Source organism: Marmota flaviventris, chromosome X (genome assembly GCF_047511675.1).
Source record: "Marmota flaviventris isolate mMarFla1 chromosome X, mMarFla1.hap1, whole genome shotgun sequence".
NCBI classification, from domain to species: domain Eukaryota; kingdom Metazoa; phylum Chordata; class Mammalia; order Rodentia; family Sciuridae; genus Marmota; species Marmota flaviventris.
Window position 1 is genome coordinate 88,404,078 of NC_092518.1, and position 8,581 is coordinate 88,412,658.

General features: G+C 39.4%; 1 non-coding gene and 1 pseudogene across 1 annotated transcript; both read left to right on the forward strand.

Annotated features, from left to right (window-relative positions):
• Positions 1-1,600: 1,600 nt before the first annotated feature.
• Positions 1,601-1,707, forward strand: LOC114092284 (U6 spliceosomal RNA). The gene has a single exon (XR_003582670.1). It is a non-coding gene; the product is annotated as a U6 spliceosomal RNA (small nuclear RNA).
• Positions 1,708-2,910: 1,203 nt separating this feature from the next.
• LOC114091682 (syncoilin-like) lies at positions 2,911-5,915 on the forward strand (annotated as a pseudogene).
• Positions 5,916-8,581: the final 2,666 nt, after the last annotated feature.

The following is an 8,581-nucleotide window of genomic DNA, read 5'->3' on the forward strand; positions in this document are numbered from 1 at the left end:
GGGAGAGAGAAGGGAAATTGCATGGAAATGGAAGGAGACCCTCAGAGTTATACAAAAGTACATACAAGAGGAAGTGAGGGGAAAGGGAAAAATAATACAAGGGGGACAAATGAATGTCAGTAGAGGGGGCAGAGAGAGAAGAGGGGAGGGGAGGGGAGGGGAGGGGGGATAGTAGAGGATAGGAAAGGCAGCAGAACACAACAGACACTAGTATGGCAATATGTAAATCAATGGACGTGTAACTGATGTGATTCTGCAATCTGTATATGGGGTAAAAATGGGAGCTCATAACCCACTTGAATCAAAGTGTGAAATATGATATATCAAGAGCTATGTAATATTTTGAACAACCAACAATAAAAAATTAAAAAAAAATCTTAACTCCAAACAAACAACCCGATCAATAAATGGGCAAAGGAGCTGAACAGACACTTCTCAGAAGATATACAATTGATCAACAAATAAATGAAAAAAATGAACAACATCTCTAGTAATTAGACAAATGCAAATCAAGACTACTCTAAGATTTCATCTCATGCCTGTCAGAATGGCAGTTATCAAGAATACACACAACAGGGCTGGGGTTGTGGCTCAGTGGTAGAGCATTCACCTAGCATGTGCGGGGCGCTGGGTTCGATCCTCAGCACCACATACAAATAAAATAAAGGTATTGTGCCTAGCTACAAATAAAGCAAAATATTTTCAAAAAAGAATACAGACAACAATAAATTTTGGTGAGGATGTGGGGGAAAAGTTTTGCTCATACATTGCTGGTAATACTGCAAATTGATGCAACCACTTAGGAAAGCAGTATGGAGATTCCTTAGAAAACTTGGAATGGAACCACCACTTGACCCAGCTATCCCACTCCTCGGTCTATACCCAAAGGACTTAAAAACAGCATACTGCAGTGACACAGCCACATCAATGTTCATAGCAGCACAATTCACAATAGCCAAACTGTGGAACCAACCTAGATGCCCTTCAATAGATGAATGGACAAAGAAACTGTTATGTATATATTATACACACACACACACACACACACATATATATACACACACACAACTCACACACACACACACACACACACACACACATGATCAATGGGTAGAAGGGCCAGGAGCTAAAAATGAGCTCGAATCTATCTCCTTGATCAGTTGTTAGTGGGAGAATTTATAAAAAGGGAGAGGGGAGAAGCCACTTATTGACTGGATGTAAGAAGACAGCAGGTTTAGGGTTCTTTTACACAAGCATAGATGGTGGTCATGACTCTTCACAGATTGTATGTTTCATTTCAGGGAGTTTTGCACAGGGGATTTTGAGCTTGAGATGTTAAAAGGTCATTGGCTTCTTCTGCACATGTCCCTTCTTGAAAAGTCAATTCCAAACCATCCGTGAGTGGAGTCTGGAGGATTTTTCTGAAAGACCACTTAAAACTTTGTTATTTAAGGAATTTATGTCCTAGTGTGTACAGACCTTTGCTGATTTTAGTGTCATAATTAGAAAGAATTAGAGGACATAAAATTGTTATCAGAGAATTAGACAATTGGTTGGTGTTGAAAAACAACTACACATTTAGTGTCAGAAGTAGTGCCCAATGCTCACTTTGGCAGCACATATACTAAAATTGGAACAATACAGAGAAGATTAGCATGACCCCTGCTCAAGGATGACATGCAAATTCGTGAAGCGTTCCATATTTTTAATCAGGTCCTCTCCTGAGAAAGTTTCCAAGTTCTCTCATTTTGACTACTGACTTAGCAATTCATTTGTCTATTTTAATAAATGTGTTCAGACACCAAGAAAAAAAAAGACGTAGTGCCTGAAAATATCACACATTGTGAAAGACAGTTGAGAGGACCTTGGTAAATTCATTAGAGATATAGACTAAACTATAGACCTGCTAACTGCCAGTGACAATCCAGAAAGGGAAAGCTGGGAAGACTCCTCCTGGGATCAGAAAAAAATCTCATTTGGTAGAACAATGTATGCCTCAAGGCATAGTTGAAAACAACAGAACAATTAGGCAATTAGTGGAGTTTAACAGTTGGGTGTGGTCAGGGAAAAGACTATCAAAGAAAGCCCTGCCAAAACTACCCTAATCCTAGGGTGACTGTGGGCATAGCCAAAACTGTGCATTCCGAAGAAGAGTAACAAAGAACTTCACACTATGTGTGGACATAGATTTTACTAAAATAATCCAGTTAGTCACTAAACAAATAAACATGGAAGTAACAATAACAAGACCCAGATGGGTAAGGCAGAACCAGTACCCAGAACTTCCATATTATTTACAATGTTCAGTTTCCAACCAAAAAAAAAAAAAAATCAGTGATATTTGTAAAGAAATAGGGAAGTATGACGCATATACCAGGAAAAGCAAACAATAGATATTGCCTGACAAAGTGACCAGATGATAGATTTAACAAAAACTTTAAAGTACGTATTATACATGTCAAGACATAAAATAGCAATTCTGTTTTAATTGAAACAAGCAGTTTGTTCTGAGCTAAATATGAGTGGCCATTGCCTGGGAATGTAGATTCAAGTTCCCTGAATGATGTGTTCCTAAATGAAAAGAGGTTACATGAATTTTTATAGCGAAAGAACAAAGAAAGTCATAAGTCAATGCATTAGTCAAATACTTGGTGGGGGTGTCACTGGATGGGGTCTGAAGAATTTCCCAAAGGGAAAAAGGAACCTTAACTCAGTGCTGGCAGGTTCTTGACTGATGCTGCAGAAAGGAATTTCAGAATGAGTCAAAAGAAGCACAAATAAAGATTTATTCAGGAAAGCAATCAATAGAGCAGGACATGTACTCAAAGGGAGAGGGTGAGGGTGCTAGAGAGTGAGACATGCTTTTGGGGTCTCAGAGTTCTTTTAAAGGATACTTTGTAAATGGTGAGCATGAGAGGTATGTGGGGTGACATCAGCATAATGAGTTCCATTCTTTTGATCATGGAGCAGAGTGGGTCACAGTGACCTGGTTTTTCTCAGAATCTTTAGGTTGACATTATTTAGTTAATAGCACTTAGACTGTAACATATCATGAGATTCTCTCTCTCTCTCTCTCTCTCTCTCTCTCTCTCTCTCTTCCTTTTAATCAGTCTAAAATACATTCTGTAAGCTAACAAGGCATATAGGCACCAATTATCTGGACTTACAGTGCTCTAAAACTTATTAGAACTTTTAAGAATTCAGGCTTGGAAGAAAACAGGCCTGAGGAATGAAGAGAGTTCATGGAGTTTTTAGATTAAAAGCTACAGTCTCTCTTTCCTTCTCTGTCTTCTTTCTACCTATTTTTCTGCTGTCCTATGTCAGGGCTACAGCAAAGCAGGGAAATCTTTGCTGAAGGTTTCAGACATTATAGCATTCTTAGCTTTGGGGTTGATGGAAGTTTGAGGTCTGCTAAACCTAATCTGAGAGGATTACTTATAGTCATGGGAATATTAGGTCAGATACAAAGGTTAAAAGTAAATGGCTATTTTTCTAAATGGCTTAGGATAGCCCAAGATAACTTTGACTCTCAGTCTACAATGTTCCATCTCTCCAGAAACATGATGTTCTACCCAGCCAGGGTCAAACATTCTGTAGGTACTTTAATAAACTTATGGTTTTTTCAGGGAACTTCAGCTTCATAATATGTTCACAGAACAAAAGGAAACCTCAATGAAGAAGTAGAGGAGGAGGATGTTCAAATACAGAATATTAATAAAAGCAGAAAATCATAAAAACCGAAATTATGGAATTGAACTGTACGATGACTAAAATGAGAAATTCAATAGTAGATTTGAACTGACAAAAGAATTAGTGACTTGAAAGCTAGACTGATAGAGATCATGCAATCTGAACATCCAAGAACAAAAAGCTAAAGAAAAATGTACAGAAACTTGGAGAAATTTGGGACAATATTAAGAACAATATTTGATAAAAGAAATGACTACCAATGGTAACCTGAAGCCAGAGTAAATAAATAAGTAAAGGGATCATGAATCACATATAGTACAGAGGGACCTGGTATTCAATGCAGTTAGTAGGGTGGCAGGGTAGGCACTGGAATAGCAGTGGACAAGCCAGCTATTGATAACACACCTGCTGAGCATGGGATTGTGCAACCATGGCCATCCAGAGCCCTAGCACAGTGAGGACAGTGCTGCCCAGGCCTAGGAAATAAGATCAGAGGACAATTCTCCAGGAGAACTTTGAATCTCTTAATGAGGCCAAGACCTTGAACCTGAAACTACTCAATCTTTGGAGGGAACCATGAACCTAGAAGACATTCTCTGCCTTGTTCCACTGGTGACTTTGAAGAGACATATGTGGAAGAGACTGAGAAGCCAGAGGAGGCACTGTACATTGAAGAGACCAGGCAGCCAAAGGAGGTACTGTACATGAAAGGGCCTGTAGTCCAGGGGGAGATGCGGTATGGGAAGAAGACCATGAAACCAGATGTGGTACCATTTGTGGAGCAGTCTGTGGAGCCAGCAAAAAGCCTGAGCCCAGGGCAGATTGTTTGTGAGGGGGAGACTGTTGCAAGGGAGTAGAAATCTTATCCTAAGGAGAGCCACAGAGCAGTACTGAGCCCCAGCACAGAGGAGAACCTGAGCATGGAGGACCTGGAACTGGCAGAGGGCCATTTCTAGCAGCATGTGCAAGTATAATACAGCTGGAAGAGGAGAGAGATCAGCCCATCCATAAGCTTATGCTGTTCCATGAATCAGCTCTGCAGGAGGTGCAGCAAGTACATTGGGACATTTTGGCCCCTACAAATGGTGCCCTGTCCAGAGAGAACTGGACAGTTTTGTCAGCTAAGAGAAGATCCTGCAGGTCAAGCAGGGGCTATTAAAAGTTACCAAGGAATGTGTGCCTAATACTACCAGCAGTAGTGCCATCAGCAGTTTGTGGACTTCTGGGAAGCACTGACTGCATGTGCAGTCCAGTACTTGGGGGACCCAGCCCAGCTCCAGGATGCTTATCAGAAGCAGATGGAGAAGCTGCAACAATTAGAAGCAGCTGCAAGTCAGAGGGACAGGTAATTTCTCCAGAAGAGACTGTGGTTTGAAAATCTTCCAGGCCCTGGAAGAAGTATATGGGCCTCAGCTGCTGTGGCTTCTGGAAAAGAAAGAAAAAAAGTTCCATGAAAAACCAGGCTAAGATCCAGGAGATGAATGCTCTGAGATTCCTGCAAGCGGAGGCCAGGCAGCTCCACCTGTAAAACAGGAACCTTCAGGACTAGATCACACTTGTGAGACAAAAATGAGATGAAAAACTGGGTGCAGTGGCACTTACCTGTAATCTTAGCAACTTGGGAGGCTGAGGTGGGAGGCTCACAAGCTTGAGATTTGCCATAAGCAATTTAGTTGAGATCTTGTCTCAAAATTAAAATAAATAAATAAATAGGGCTAGGGATGCAGCTCAGTGGTTAAGTGCCCCTGGGTTTAACTCCTGATGAGGGGGTGGGGGCACAGGCAGGACAGGGAACAGCTAGAGTAAATGGAAGAATGACAGAGGCAGTTAAGAAGTGGGCTTCAATCCCAGAAACAAAACAAAGAGATGGGACAGCTAAGGATCAGTCTTGCTGAAGAGCTCTCAATTTATAAGGGTTGTTCAGAATGTATGTCTGACAGCCTGGCAACTTGGCAAGACCCTCTCTCACAAATAAAAATTAAAAGGCTGGGTTAGTAGATCAGTGATTGAGGGCTTGCCTAGTGTGCGTGAGTACCTGGGTTATTAGATCCCCAGGATGAAGAAAAGAGAGAGAGAAAGAGAGAGAGGGTGGGGGAAAGAAAGAAAGGAAGGGAAAGGGAAGGGCAATAAAGAGAGTAAGGAAGGTATGAAGGAGGAAAAAAAATATCGTCAAATCTGTAATCCAGAAACAACAAAAAAATCACTTCTTGGCAAAAGATCATTAAGTACCCTTTAGGCATACTTTTTCTCAAAAAGACAAGTGAATGCCAGAACTTGGCAAGCAATTCACCCTGTGAAAATTGCAAATACTGACTGACCTGTTTTAAAAGACTGTAAGATTGGCTGGAAGCAGAACAGTCAACTCTCAGCTGGATTCTATTTCTTAGGCTGCTGGTACTAATGTCAATGTACTGAAGAATGGAAAAGTGCCTCCTATCTTCCAGCAGCAACCGTCATTTGCACATTTAGAAAATGATGAATGTATGAACTCATCTTGCATTATTATGAAGAATGTATTTTGCCTTATGATTCAAATCAAGAGCATTTTGGGGGACATAACTGGGGTCAAAATAGCAGTTGATTTTCCTTATACACCTTTAAAGTATGAATTCTTTTGCCTCATAAATATTGTTGTTATTGTTTCCAATACCGAGAATTGAACCCTGGGAGCTCTACCACAGAGCTACATCCCCAGCCCTTGTTATTTTAAGACAGGTGTTCACTAAGTTGCTGAGGCTGGCCTTGAATTTATGATCCTCCTGCCTTGGCCTCCTGAATAGCTGGGATTAGAATCACTGCACCAACTGTTAGATTTTAAATGAATCCTCATAGAGTTCTTTTTTTTCTTAAAGGCTATGCAAATTAATGTAGTACATGCTTAAAAATGTGTTGAGGCCAGGCACAGGCCTGTAATCCCAGCAACTCGGGAGGCTGAGGAAGGAGGATTACATGTTCAAGTCCAGCCTGGGCAACTTAAAGAGACCATGTCTCAATAAATAAATAAATAAATAAATAAACAAAAAGTACTGGGGAGTAGCTCAGTGGTAAAGTGTCCCTGGTTCAACCCCTATTACCATAAAAAAAAAAAGAGTGTCAAGATAAATTTCACTATACTCTAAAACAATTAGTTTTGGAGAAAAGGAACCAGTACAGGTTTGAACATAATGGTTTAAAATTATTCAGATTTTCCCAAAGATCTTAAGAATTTGGGGGTTAGAGTGATCTACTCAATCAAAACAAAAACTGAATGGCTGGAAATAACTGGGCATGTTATCTGGTTATGGCATGTGGTAATAAAAGCTTTCAGAACCTAATGTTTCTAATCTCTAAGTGCAGGCCTCAATGAAAAACATAATTAGAGATTCAACTTCTTTTTGAGAAGAGGCTCAGGCACCTTTTATATTTTAAATTATGCCTTAAATTCTTTTCCCCACACCAACTTGGACACTTGAAAGCCTGTAGAGTTCTCTAGGGATAGACTTCAAAAAGATGTCATTTTATCACAGACTTGTATGTGCATCATCTCTGGTTCAATGTTTTATGTCTTGCACTTTCCATGTGAAGGAGTAAAGCTCTTTTCTATAGATCTGAGTCTATTATATTTAATTCTACTCTTGACAGTCAAAGATGATAGAAAATAACTGTCATCCGAGCAACTCTTCAAAAAGCCAGAGACAGGGGTTTGATGGACATTATATACTAAATAACCCCACCAACATGAAGTTATGTAGAAAAGCAATTTCTTCCATTATAAGCACTTAAGCAGTTAGTCATAGAGAGTGACAAGCATGCTGGTGAAGCAGGTCACCTAAAATGCAGATGGTATCAAACTAGTGGTCAAGGACTAACTCCTTAAAAAAAAACACTTATAAAGGATTAATTTAATTTTAAAAATAAATATAAATTATCAATTTACTCTTCTCAACTTGAAAGTCCACCAGTACTATACTTGTCAGGTAGAAATATATATCTTTACAACTTGGTGATTCCAAATTTAAAAACCAAAGTAGCATTTTACAGCAAGGAAATTAATATATGAAATACACTAGGAAGCAAAAATACATGGGGGAAAGGAGGAACATACAGTTTTGACTTAACTGAAGAAACCAAGAAGAGACTATACAGGACAATGTACATCCTAGAAAGGCAGGTGTGAAGATTTTAGAGTAGGACTCTATATGACTTGAATCTCCCCTAATTCCTGAATGAAAATGACATCTCACAGTAAAACAACAACACCAAACAACAACAACAACAAAAAAAAAAACCTAAGAACATATTCTTCTGTGTACTTTCCTCTTAAGATCGGGAACAAGGCAAGTATGTCTAATCTCTCTAGTTTTTCTTTTTTATTTTTTTTAACTTTCATCAGTTTTTTAAAAATTCTTTTTAGATATACATGACAGTAGAGTGTATTTTGACATATTGTACATATATGGAGTATAACTTATTCTAATTAGGATCCAATCTTGTGAGTGCACATGCTGTGGAGTTTCACTTGTCATGTATTCATATATGAACATAGAAAATAATCCTTCCACTTCTATTTAACATTGCACTAGAGGTTCTGCCATGGAAAGTTAGGCAAGAAAAAAGGCACCCAGGTCAGAAAGAAAAAAGTAAAACTAACTCTGTCATATTTCAGGCTGCTACACCAAAATATCATAAACTGGGTAGCTTATTAGCTACAGAAATTTATTTCTTATTTGTTTTGTTTTGGTCCTGGGGATGAAATCCAGAGGTGATTTACCCCTGAGCCACATCCCCAACACTTTTTATTTTTTACTTTGAGACAGGATCTCATAAGTTGCTTAGGGCCTTGCTGCCGCAGTCTGGCTGGGCACAAATCACGAGCCACCACACAGCTTGTAGATTCAAACAGCAACTCTTT